The sequence below is a fragment of the Schistocerca gregaria genome, chromosome X, assembly GCF_023897955.1.
Source record: "Schistocerca gregaria isolate iqSchGreg1 chromosome X, iqSchGreg1.2, whole genome shotgun sequence".
NCBI lineage: Eukaryota > Metazoa > Arthropoda > Insecta > Orthoptera > Acrididae > Schistocerca > Schistocerca gregaria.
The window spans coordinates 274,385,953-274,397,275 of record NC_064931.1 but is presented as its reverse complement, the minus strand read 5'-3'; positions in this window follow the sequence as shown (position 1 = coordinate 274,397,275).

The window sequence follows — 11,323 nt, the reverse complement described above, 5'->3', positions numbered from 1 at the left end:
ATGCATCCATCCTCCGTCGCATGGAATCCCTGATGCGCTGATGCAGCCGTGGAGAATGGCGTATTGTATCACAGCCGTCCACAATACGAGCATGAAGAGTCTCTACATTTGGTACCGGGGTTGCGTAGACAAGAGCTTTCAAATGCCCCCATAAATGAAAGTCAAGAGGGTTGAGGTCAGGAGAGCGTGGAGGCCTCTACCAGTTCATCGGTCACCGAATCTGTTATTGAGAAGCGTACGAACACTTCGACTGAAATGTGCACGAGCTCCATCGTGCATGAACCACATGTTGTGTCGTACTTGTAAAGGCACATGTTCTAGCAGCACAGGTAGAGTATCCCGTATGAAATCATGATAACGTGTTCCATTGAGCGCAGGTGGAAGAACATGGGGCGCAATCAAGACATCACCAACAATGCCTGCCCAAACGTTCACAGAAAATCTGTGTTGATGACGTGATTGCACAATTGCGTGCGGATTCTCGTCAGCCCACACATGTTGATTGTGAAAATTTGCAATTTGATCACGTTGGAATGAAGCCTCATCCGTAAAGAGAACATTTGCACTGAAATGAGGATTGACACATTGTTGGATGAACCATTCGCAAAAGTGTACCCGTGGAGGCCAATCAGCTGCTGATAGTGCCTGCACACGCGCTGTATATGGTACGGAAACAACTTGTTCTCCCGTAGCACTCTCCATGCAGTGACGTGGTCAACGTTACCTTGTACAGCAGCAACTTCTCTGACGGTGACATTAGGGTTATCGTCAACTGCACGACGAATTGCCTCGTCCATTGCAGGTGTCCTCGTCGTTCTAGGTCTTCCCCAGTCGCGAGTCATAGGCTGGAAAGTTCCGTGCTTCCTAAGACGCCTATCAATTGCTTCGAATGTCTTCCTGTCGAGAGACCTTCGTTCTGGAAATCTATCTCGATACAAACGTACCGCGCCACGGCTATTGCCCCGTGCTAATCCATACATCAAATGGGCATCTGCCAACTCCGCATTTGTAAACATTGCACTGACTGCAAAACCACGTTCGTGATGAACACTAACTGTTGATGCTACGTACTGCTGTGCTTGATGCTAGGACTGTAGAGCAATGAGTCGCATGTCAACACAAGCACCAAAGTCAACACTACCTTCCTTCAATTGGGCCAACTGGCGGTGAATCGAGGAAGTACAGTACTCACTGACGAAACTAAAATGAGCTCTAACATAGAAATTAAGCGTTTCCGGACACATGTCCACATAACATCTTTTCTTTATTTGTGTGTGAGGAATGTTTCCTGAAAGTTTGCCAGTACCTTTTTGTAACACCCTGTATAAAGGCCCGCGTAACCTATGGAACTTTTTGTCCTATATAGTAGTTATCCTCCCGACTGTTAATTACAAATAACATTATCTATGGCAAAATTGAAATTTCCAATGTTTAATTGAGGTTTCATTCGAGAACTGTTGATTTGTACCATGAAACAGAGTGATGTAGTAAAAAAAAAATACGGGCTTATCATATAGAGCTAGAAACAGTAATTTCCTCATAAAAAGGTAAAATTTAAAAAAAACGCAAAATAAATACATATAAAACGTGACTTCAGTACTTCATCGAACATATATGAAACATATTTCTGTTATTCGTAAACAATTTCCGCACTTATCAATAACAACAGAAAACTTTAGCCTTGCTGTTCTACTGTGGATAAAATAACAATAAATATTATCTAACGATTTTCTATTTGTACGTGTAAACTGTAGTTGCATCAGAAGTAAATGCTTCGATTACATAAAAGCGCAGAAGATACTCGATCAAGTTATTTTTATTGCTTATAAAATGCAGTTGATATTTTATAGGGATATAAAATACACAATGGACTAACACTGAACAATGTGCGGTTCTAATTGTGTACAAAACAAGCAAACAAACAAACAGAAAACCAAGACAAGTCGTCGGTTCCCAGTTTTTCTTCACACATTCATTTATGTTTCGTTCCCCAGCAATGCTACCAAAATTTCTGGTAATCCTATCACTTTCTACGCCACTTATGTACTGTGCCAAAACTACCAAACTGTAGTCTGGTAGAGCGCAAGTCTTCTTACTGGGCGAGCTCTGAATCGCCGCTTGAAAGCGATTAGAAGACAGTTAAACATTAGGAGCGAAATACGACTTATATTTTACGTATAACGTTTTTTTCAAACTGTTCTCGAGTACACACTATTGAATATGAGTTCGCAACACGTCGTCATTAATTTTATTCCTGAAAAAATTAAAATATGTTCCATACCTTTTTTTTTTCCACCGTGCGATACAATTAAGGACGAAATCTGACAGTTCAGCGAGTCGCATACAGACGATTTAGACCAAACTGTATCAGAGTTAGAAATGAATCTGGACTAATGTCGGTATATTTTGAGAAGTGCTAACATACTTCATTAGACTTTAAAACCGAGGAGATGAAAACTAATACCGGTAGTGTACCAGTGACTGCATCTTGAGAATATTTCCTCGGTGGTAGTCTGAAAACTGCAGAAACCTTTTCATAATAAATTTTTGTGTTAATGTTCTATAAAATATCTTACACTAACAGAAAGATTCTCTACCTAATGGCTGAAGTACGTCCTTCGTACCAGGTGCGATCTGAAGTATTTTTGTTTGTATTGATGTCAGATGTTCACAGCCACTTGCAGCCGTTTTTGTAACACGATATTCCCACAGTTTACCTTGCCGTCATCTTCGGGTGATACCTGTAGAAGAGGCTCTTTACTACAGCCAGCCTACTTTATACTATTATCGCCCCCCACCCCATCCACCAATGCCGTTCGCACGCCGCAACGGGTGGACTGCTATGGGAACGGCGCCGGCGCGAACCCTGGTCACCCCGTACTACTGTGGCACGTGTCGAGCGCAAAAGTCACTGTCGATCGACACTGTGATTTTTCGAGGGCAATCCCAAAAGTAAGGTCTCCTATTTTTTTTATAACTACAGAACTCTATTTGTGTGGCAGTTGGTCACACTGTTATGAAGAGTGCTTCACGCGCTCTGTATAAACACACGCACGCAACGCTGAGGCGCTGTCTTGGGTTGGCAGCCGTTGAGAATGGAGCTCCCGTTGGATGTTACCGCCAAGTGCAAACTGTGCGTAGTTACACGGTTTTTGAACGCAAAGGGCACTGCACCGGCTGAAATCCAGCACCAATTGACGGAAGTGTATGGTGAGTCGTGCATGGATCTCAAAAATGTTCGTAAGTGGTGTAGATAGTTTGCAGCTGGTCGGACTGAAATTCACGACGAACAAATCGGGAAACCGTCAATTTCTGAGGAGACAGTGTTGAAGGTTGAGCAAAGCATGCGTGAAGATCGGCGGATCACCCTGGATGATCTCTGCACGTCAGTTCCTGAGGTTTCCCGAAGCACCGCTCACAGAATTTTAACTGAAACATTCAACTACCGAAAGGTGTGCGCAAGATGGGTGTCACGCATGCTGACTGAGGACCACATGCGGCAACGAGTTGATGCTTCCCGCGCATTTCTTTACCGCCTTGCAGCCGAGCAGGACAACTTTCTGGACTCAACTGTCACAGGTGACGAAACCTGGGCATACCACTTTACACCTGAGACCAAGCAACAATCACGCCAGTGGTGGCATCCTTTCTTCACCAAAACAGGTCCATGTACTTATAAAGAAGTAGGAGACCTTACTTTTGGGATTACCCTCGTAGTTAGCTGAGTGCTGGGTCCCAAGCTTTGTGAGTGTGAACCCAGTGTCTCTGTTCATCAGCCCGCCAGCCGCTCGTATTTCAATAGCCTCTTTCGGAACACAGTTCCGAAACGAAGAGGTACATCTAAACGACGAGGTCTGTCTTGACACTTCCGTTACTTTGTACTTCACTGAGTCCACTGTAACCCTACGGTGTTCTGCAACCGCAGATTTTGTTGGCTGCTTAAGTTCTGTGCGTCTTCTGGGTTCCTTGCATCTGTCTTCGACGGTCCGTACGGTTTCCCCGTTGACAAATGCAGCTGTGGCGAGGATGATTTCGAAGTTCGAAGCCACGTGTTGTTTAGACGATAGACCCCGTAGTGGCCGACCGAGCACAAGGCGTAATGCTGCTGAGACAGTTCAGGAAGAAATGGAGACTGTAGCGGGTTCGTCTATGCACGGGGAAGAAAGCGCTCGTGCAGTCGCACGTCGCACCGGCATTCCATACACTACTGTTTGGTTGGCACTTAGGCGTACCCTCCGATGCTTTCCGTACAAAATCCATTGGAATCATGAACTGTTATCTGGCGATTTAGTGAAGCGGAGGGCATTTGCGGTTTCGGCGTTTCAAAAGATGGCGGAAGATGACGATTGGTTGAGTAACGTGTTTTGGACCGACGAAGCTCATTTCACGCTCCGAGGGTCTGTCAACGCCCACAACTGCAGAATTTGGGCTACCGAAAATCCTAGAACTGTCGTGGGAACTCCATGGCGCGACAAGAAAGTCACGGTATGGGTTGGATTTACCACATCTACCGTTATCGGGCCATTTTTCTTCGAAGAAATGCGTGATTCTGGTTTTATAACTGCTACCGTGGCGCGTGAGAGGTACGTCGATATGTTGAAGATTCGCATCATCCCCAGCCTGGTTGATAACACCTGCTGGAACGTACGATGTTCATTCAGGATGGCGCTCCACCCCATATTGCTGGACGCGTGAAAGATCTCTAGCGCGCGTCGTTTGATGATGATCGTGTGCTCAGCCGCCACTTTCGTCATGCTTGGCCTCCCAGGTCCCCAGACATCAGTCCGTGCGATTATTGGCTTTGGGGTTACCTGAAGTCACAAGTGTATCGTGATCGATCGGCATCTCTAGGGATGCTGAAAGACAACATCCGAAGCCAATGCCTCACCATAAGTCCGGACATGCTTTACAGTGCTGTTCACAACATTATTCCTCGACTACGGCTATTGTTGAGGAATGACGGTGGACATATTGAGCATTTCCTGTGCAGAACATCATCTTTGCTTTGTCTTACTTTGCTATGCTAATTATTGCTATTCTAATCAGATGAAGCGCCATCTGTTGGGCATTTTTTTTAAACTTTTGTATTTTTTGGCTCTAATAAAAACCCCATGTCATTCTAAGCATGTGTGTCAATTTGTACTTCTCTATCTACATTATTCCGTGATTCATTCAGTTTTCTAATTTATACTGACGTGTAACTTGCCGCATTTTGAGCGGCGGTTGCGCTGACCGGGGAGAGCGATCAGGGTTTTCTGCGGGACTTGATCTTTGAACAACACAGTTACAGAAATTAAATATGAAACACTTTCTTCAAATACAGACATGACTGTCAGACCAATGAACGTCACTGGATCAAGAAGAAATAGGCCGAACTGACGGTACTGAAGACAGAGTTTGAAAACCGATTATCAGATTTCAAAGCAATGAAACGTGTTCTAGATTTCATACCTCATCTTTTCCAGAAAGTGGATGTGAAAGATATTTGAAGTAAAATTAGTGCTCTTATCTTTTGTAATGAGACTAAGCTTGAGAATGAAACAATTCAATTTCAAAATGACGGTTCCTTAAAGTCAGTATACAGTGAAGATAACTTTCGGAAATTAATAAATGAAAAAACTTACCCTAACATTGTGAAGGAGGCATCGTGTGTTTTATTGTTTTTTGGTTCAACTTATCTATGTTCCGCTGCCGTTTCACCGGTGAGCGTAGTGAAATCTTAGTGTAGAAGTAAACTGATTGGTCCTCCCATACTGTATAAGGTTGGCTCTGACAAATTATCGACCAGATTATAACAAGCTTGGCAACGATACGCGAAGCCAAGTGCGTCAATAATTTTTTTTAACATTTATGGTTTTTATACATTAATATTTTTCACATGTGCAACTCCTTGAAAATTGAGTAGAAGATTTTAATGGAAAGAAAATTACCTTTCATGTTTTTTGTGTCATTAAAGTGGTTAATTTTGGTTACGGTGTTGTTTCGTGCTTAAACCTTTACAATTTTTTAAGCCAGTAGATCTCTAAATATATTTAGTTGCATGTAATAGATCTCAAGCCTAAAGAGGTTGAGCACCCCTGCTCTGAAGGAAGTAGTGGAGTTTTTAAAGTGTAAGGTTACTATCTGATTTATCGTCATTGACATAAAGCCAAGTTTACTAGTAACTGCGACCGAAAGACTACCATGACGGATGGAGACTGGCGGTCTGCGTCCCAGATCGTGGCTAGTTTTTGAGCCCCTACGGTGAGAGAATTGCTATAGACTCATAACGCTGTCCGTTCTAACCCGTCCCCGAACGAATAGATCGGAGGAAACTGCGTCGCATAGACATTTTGAGTGGAGTTGTAGAAGAGACGCTTTTTTCTCTATTCACAAAGCAGGCCGATTGCGTCAGGCGAATCTTTTTTCTGCCTGTTTGCGAAGGAAGCGCGTCACTCGTATTCGTAGAAGCCGTCTGGAAAGATTGTGCGCGAAAGATGGTGCAAGAAAAGATGTTCTAGTGATCTTTCAACAACTGCAAGGTAATCAAATGGCTCTCTAGAGCTGACTGACAACCAGGTTTTGTCTTTTGTGCAGCATCATGACGATGAACCTAACGTTACTGTTTCTGTGTACCGGGATAACACTGTACTCGCGTCAAAAACGTAAGGAGAAGCAAGACATGTCCCTTCAAGGGGTTTTGTTATAACATGCCAAGGAGTGGCGAATACTCCTTTACTAAACTGTTCAAAATCAGTTTTGCACCAGCCTTATGATTTTCAATGTTTGTGTTTCCATTTGCTAATCAGGAAGCTCTTTCTTAGTACTTTTGACCAAAGGAAGTGAGTAAAAGTAAATCTTTATTCTCATTGGAGTTCAAGGTGTTATGGTTTTGCTTCGTTTAATATATACAGGGCGATTCACGAAGATATGCAAATATTTTAACATGTTATTCTACAAGTAAACTAAAGAAAAAAGTTCCTATAAACATAGGAGGTCCGCAAATGTTTAGTTATGGAGTTACAGCCAATAAAAGATTTTGCCTGAAATTTAGCAACTTCCCTAATATGAAGCCATCGCAAAACTGTACGAGGTTAAAGTAAAGCACGATTTCCATTTATTTTGTTGTTATGGATCTGGTGAATCTGGTGTTATTGATCTGGTGAATCACGTCCCAGACGTGTATCTGCTGTAGATTTCCAGAGCATCCCGGGAAGCAAAGAGCTCATTTGGTAAAATTTTTAATTTATTAACTACTTGGCACAATGTGTTTTTTAAATTCCAAACCACTGCACGAAGTTTTCAACAGAAGTTGTAGAGAATTTAATTTTGGAAAAATGATGGTAATGACGTTAACTGAAACTGTATGAATGTGTCAGATAATCTGCTTTTATTAATACCATAGCACACGTGAATTCATGTTGAACAGGAGAAAAACAAAGAGCTCAGTGTGAATGAAGTTGTACAGTGTACATACAATTTCACAATACATTCACAATAAATGTTCAAAAATGTCTCCACCGAGTTCAATGTATTTAGCTACACGTGTGTGTGTGTGTGTGTGTGTGTGTGTGTGTGTGTGTGTGTGTGTGTGTGTGTGTGTGTGTGTGTATTAGCGAATTCTGTTTAGACGGTGAATGAATGTGCGTGGTGGTGGGACATAGGGGAGACTTTGTTGTTGCATCTTTAGTAGGATGTCCAAGTAAGGAGCTGTTTCTGTGAGCCCGCTGATTGGTGGAAACAGTTAGGAGGACAGTTTGAAATTGGAAAGAAAAATTTTGCAGAGAACATAAAAAGGGGTAGAAGACTCGAGCTAAAAACAAAATTAAAAAGAGAAAATAAATTTATACAACTTATAAGTATGTAAATACGACTGCGGTGGCCGGCCGGGGTGGCCGTGCGGTTCAAAGCGTTACAGTCTGGAACCGAGCGATCGTTAGTTTCGCAGGTTCGAATCCTGGCTCGGGCATGGATGTGTGTGATGTCCTTAGGTTAGTTAGTTTTAATTAGTTCTGAGTTCTAGGCGACTGATGACCTCAGAAGCTAAGCCGCATAGTGCTCAGAGCCATTTGAACCATTTTGAACGACTGTGGTACTACACAACAAGGCCATTGAAGGAACAGCCAACAGCCGGAGGGCATTATTGTGTAGAAAACAGAGCTGCTGACAATGTATCTCTAGAGAAGTGAGCGGACCACCGGGGAAAGTTAAATGTGTTGCCTCGTGACGTTGTGGAATAGCGTCGTGGATAAGCTTTATTAATTTTACAGAGAAGCGACGTGAGAGTTGATACATGACCGTATTTCGCGAATTGTCGCACAATGATAGAATGGAACGGTCTTTCGTAAATTGATGGAAAACTGTGAACTACAGAGAATGATCAACAAACAGTAAGTCGGGAGTGTATGCTGCATGCGTATCTTTCATCATTTAGATCGCGACTCTGTCCATAGCAGATTAGGCTATCTGAATGCAAATTGTGCAGGACTCTCGGCTCATAATAATTTGTAATACATTAAGGCCGATCATCTAAAATGTGATTTAAGCCGAAGATGGTTCAAATGGTTCAAATGGCTCTAAGCACTATGGGACGTAACATCTGAGGTCATCTGTCCCCTAGAACTTAGAACTACTTAAACCTAAATAACCTAAGGACATCACACACATCCATGCCCGAGGCAGGATTCGAACCTGCGAGCGTAGCGGTCGCGCGGTTTCAGACTGAAGCGCCTATAACCGCTCGGCCACTTCGGCCGGCCTAAGCCGAAGAGAACCGACGCAAGCATAACGCGTTGTATCTCTAATCGTGAATGGCACAATGTGGCATGTGTATGCTGTTCTGTCTGATACCATGCCTCGAAGGATCATTTCGAGTATAAACTGTACCCGCATTGTATTTTATGGCAAGTATTGTTAGCACGGGAAGGCTCCTGTCCAATTGGCGTATTCCACAGCAACATCATTCCAACATTCAGCCAGTGTCAGATCTACCCCATAGTGATCAGATGATGACCGCTACCTGCAAATCATGGCTCGAAGCTACTTACGGAGAACAGCGCGCTGCCCTTTCGGGGGCACCTGGTCGGACTGCGCTGATCCAGACAGGTCACAACCGTCTTTACGCGGCTAATTTGATGTATCAGCGTCCGTTAGAAACAACAACAGCACTGTGATGCGCAAAGTGGGTGAACGAGGGAACACCTTGAATTGAATCGGGATCAGTGATTTCAAATTCTCTTCACCGATGAGGGCAACATTTGTCTGGTGCCTGATGATTATCGCAGAAGCGCGTGGTGTTATCTAGGTAGAAATGCAAGCCTCTGGCATGCTGTCCCATGGATTTAGTAGTGAGGTTGGTCAGACATATTTTGGGCTAGTATCATGTACGAATGCTGGACGCCTCTCATGGCCATCGAAGGTAATTTGAGCGCTATGTAGTATCGGGACAGGATTCCCCAATGTACCGCGCAGCACTACAGTCAACATTGCGGCGATGGGTTAGTCTTTGAAGAGGATAAAGTACGAGCACAATGCGCCCACGTGTTGCAAAGACTGTTTTGACTACGCTGCAGAATTTTCACTGGGAAGCCCTTACACATTCTCCATACAGCTCCGATCTCTTCCCATGCGATTTCCATATTTTTGGTGCCCTAAGAAAAGCCATTCGTGGCTGTCGATTTGCTTCGGACGAAGACATGGGAACAATCATAGTTCCGTAGTTAACCGCCAACATTTTTCCGTGAAGGCACTGTTCGCCTTGTCTCACAGTGGGATAAATGTAGTACGAGGGTAATCCTAAAAGTAAGGTCTCCTATTTTTTTATAAGTACATAGTCCGCCCCCGGTAGCTGAGTGGTCGGCGCGACAGACTGTCAATCCTAAGAGCCCGGGTTGATTCCCGGCTGGGTCGGAGATTTTCTCAGCTCAGGGGCTGGCTATTGTGTTGTCATAATCATCATCATTTCATCCCCATCGACATGCAAGTTGCCGAAGTGGCGTCAGATCGAAAGACTTGCACCAGGCGAGCGGTCTACCCGACGGGAGGCTCTCGTCACACAAAATTATTATTTATTATAAGTACATAGACTTGTTAAGCTCTACAATGGTTTACATCAGTTTACAGCTTGAACATTTAGCTAATTTTCGACATAATCACAATTTCTGTCAATGCATTTTTGTAGACGCTGTGGCAGTTTTTGTATGCCCATATCACACCGCCTCGCCGCCATGCTGTTCAGAAAGTTATGAACCTCTTCTTTCACCTCGTTGTCGGAGCTGAATCGCTTTCAGGCCAAATGTTCTTTTAACTTAAGGAACAGGTGATAGTCACTGGGCGCCAAGTCAGGACTATAGGGTGGGTGGGTGATTATGTTCTACTGAAACTGTTGCAGGAGAGCAACGGTTTGCCGGGCGATGTGTGGGCGAGGGTTGTCATGGAGAATGTGTACGCCCTTGCTCAACATTCCTCTTCTCCGGTTCTCAATTGCCCGTTTGAGTTTTTTCAGAGCCTCACAGTACTTGTCAGCGTTAATTGTGGTCCCAGTGGGCATAAAGTCGACCAACAATACGCCTTTCCGATCCCAAAAAACGGTTGCCATTACTTTACCGACAGACTGTGTTTGTTCGAATTTCCGCGGCTTTGGTGAAGGATGCCACCACTGGCGTGGTTGTTGCTTTGTCTCAGGTGTAAAGTGGCATGCCCAGGTTTCGTCACCCGTGACAATTGAGTCCAGAAAGTTGTCCTGTTCGGCTGCAAGGCGGTGAAGAAATGAGTGGGAAGCATCAGCTCGTTGCCGCATGTGGTCCTCAGTTAGCATATCCACGTGGCACCCATCTTGCGCACACCTTCCGGTAGTTCAATGTTTCCGCTAAAATTCTGTGAGCGGTGCCTCGAAGAACCTCAGGAACCAACGTGCAGAGATCATCCAGAATGATCCGCCGATCTTCACGCATGCTTTGCTCAACCTTCAACACTGTCTCCACAGAAATTTGACGGTCTCCCTCTCCTTTGTTTGTCGTGAATTTCAGTTCGACCAGCTGCAAACTCTCTACACCACTTACGAATATTTTTGACATCTATGCACGATTCACAATACACTTCCGTCAATTGGCGATGGATTTCAATCGGCGCAGTGCCCTTTGCGTTCGGGAGCTCCATTCTCAAGGCTGCCAATCCAAGACTGAACGCCTCAGTGTGGCGTGCGCATGTTTGCACACAGCGCGTGAAGCACTCTTCATAACAATGTGACCAACTGCCACACAAATAGAGTTTTGTACTTATAAAAAAATAGGAGACCTTACTTTTGGGATTACCCTCGTAATTATTGTCACGATTACGTACTTAG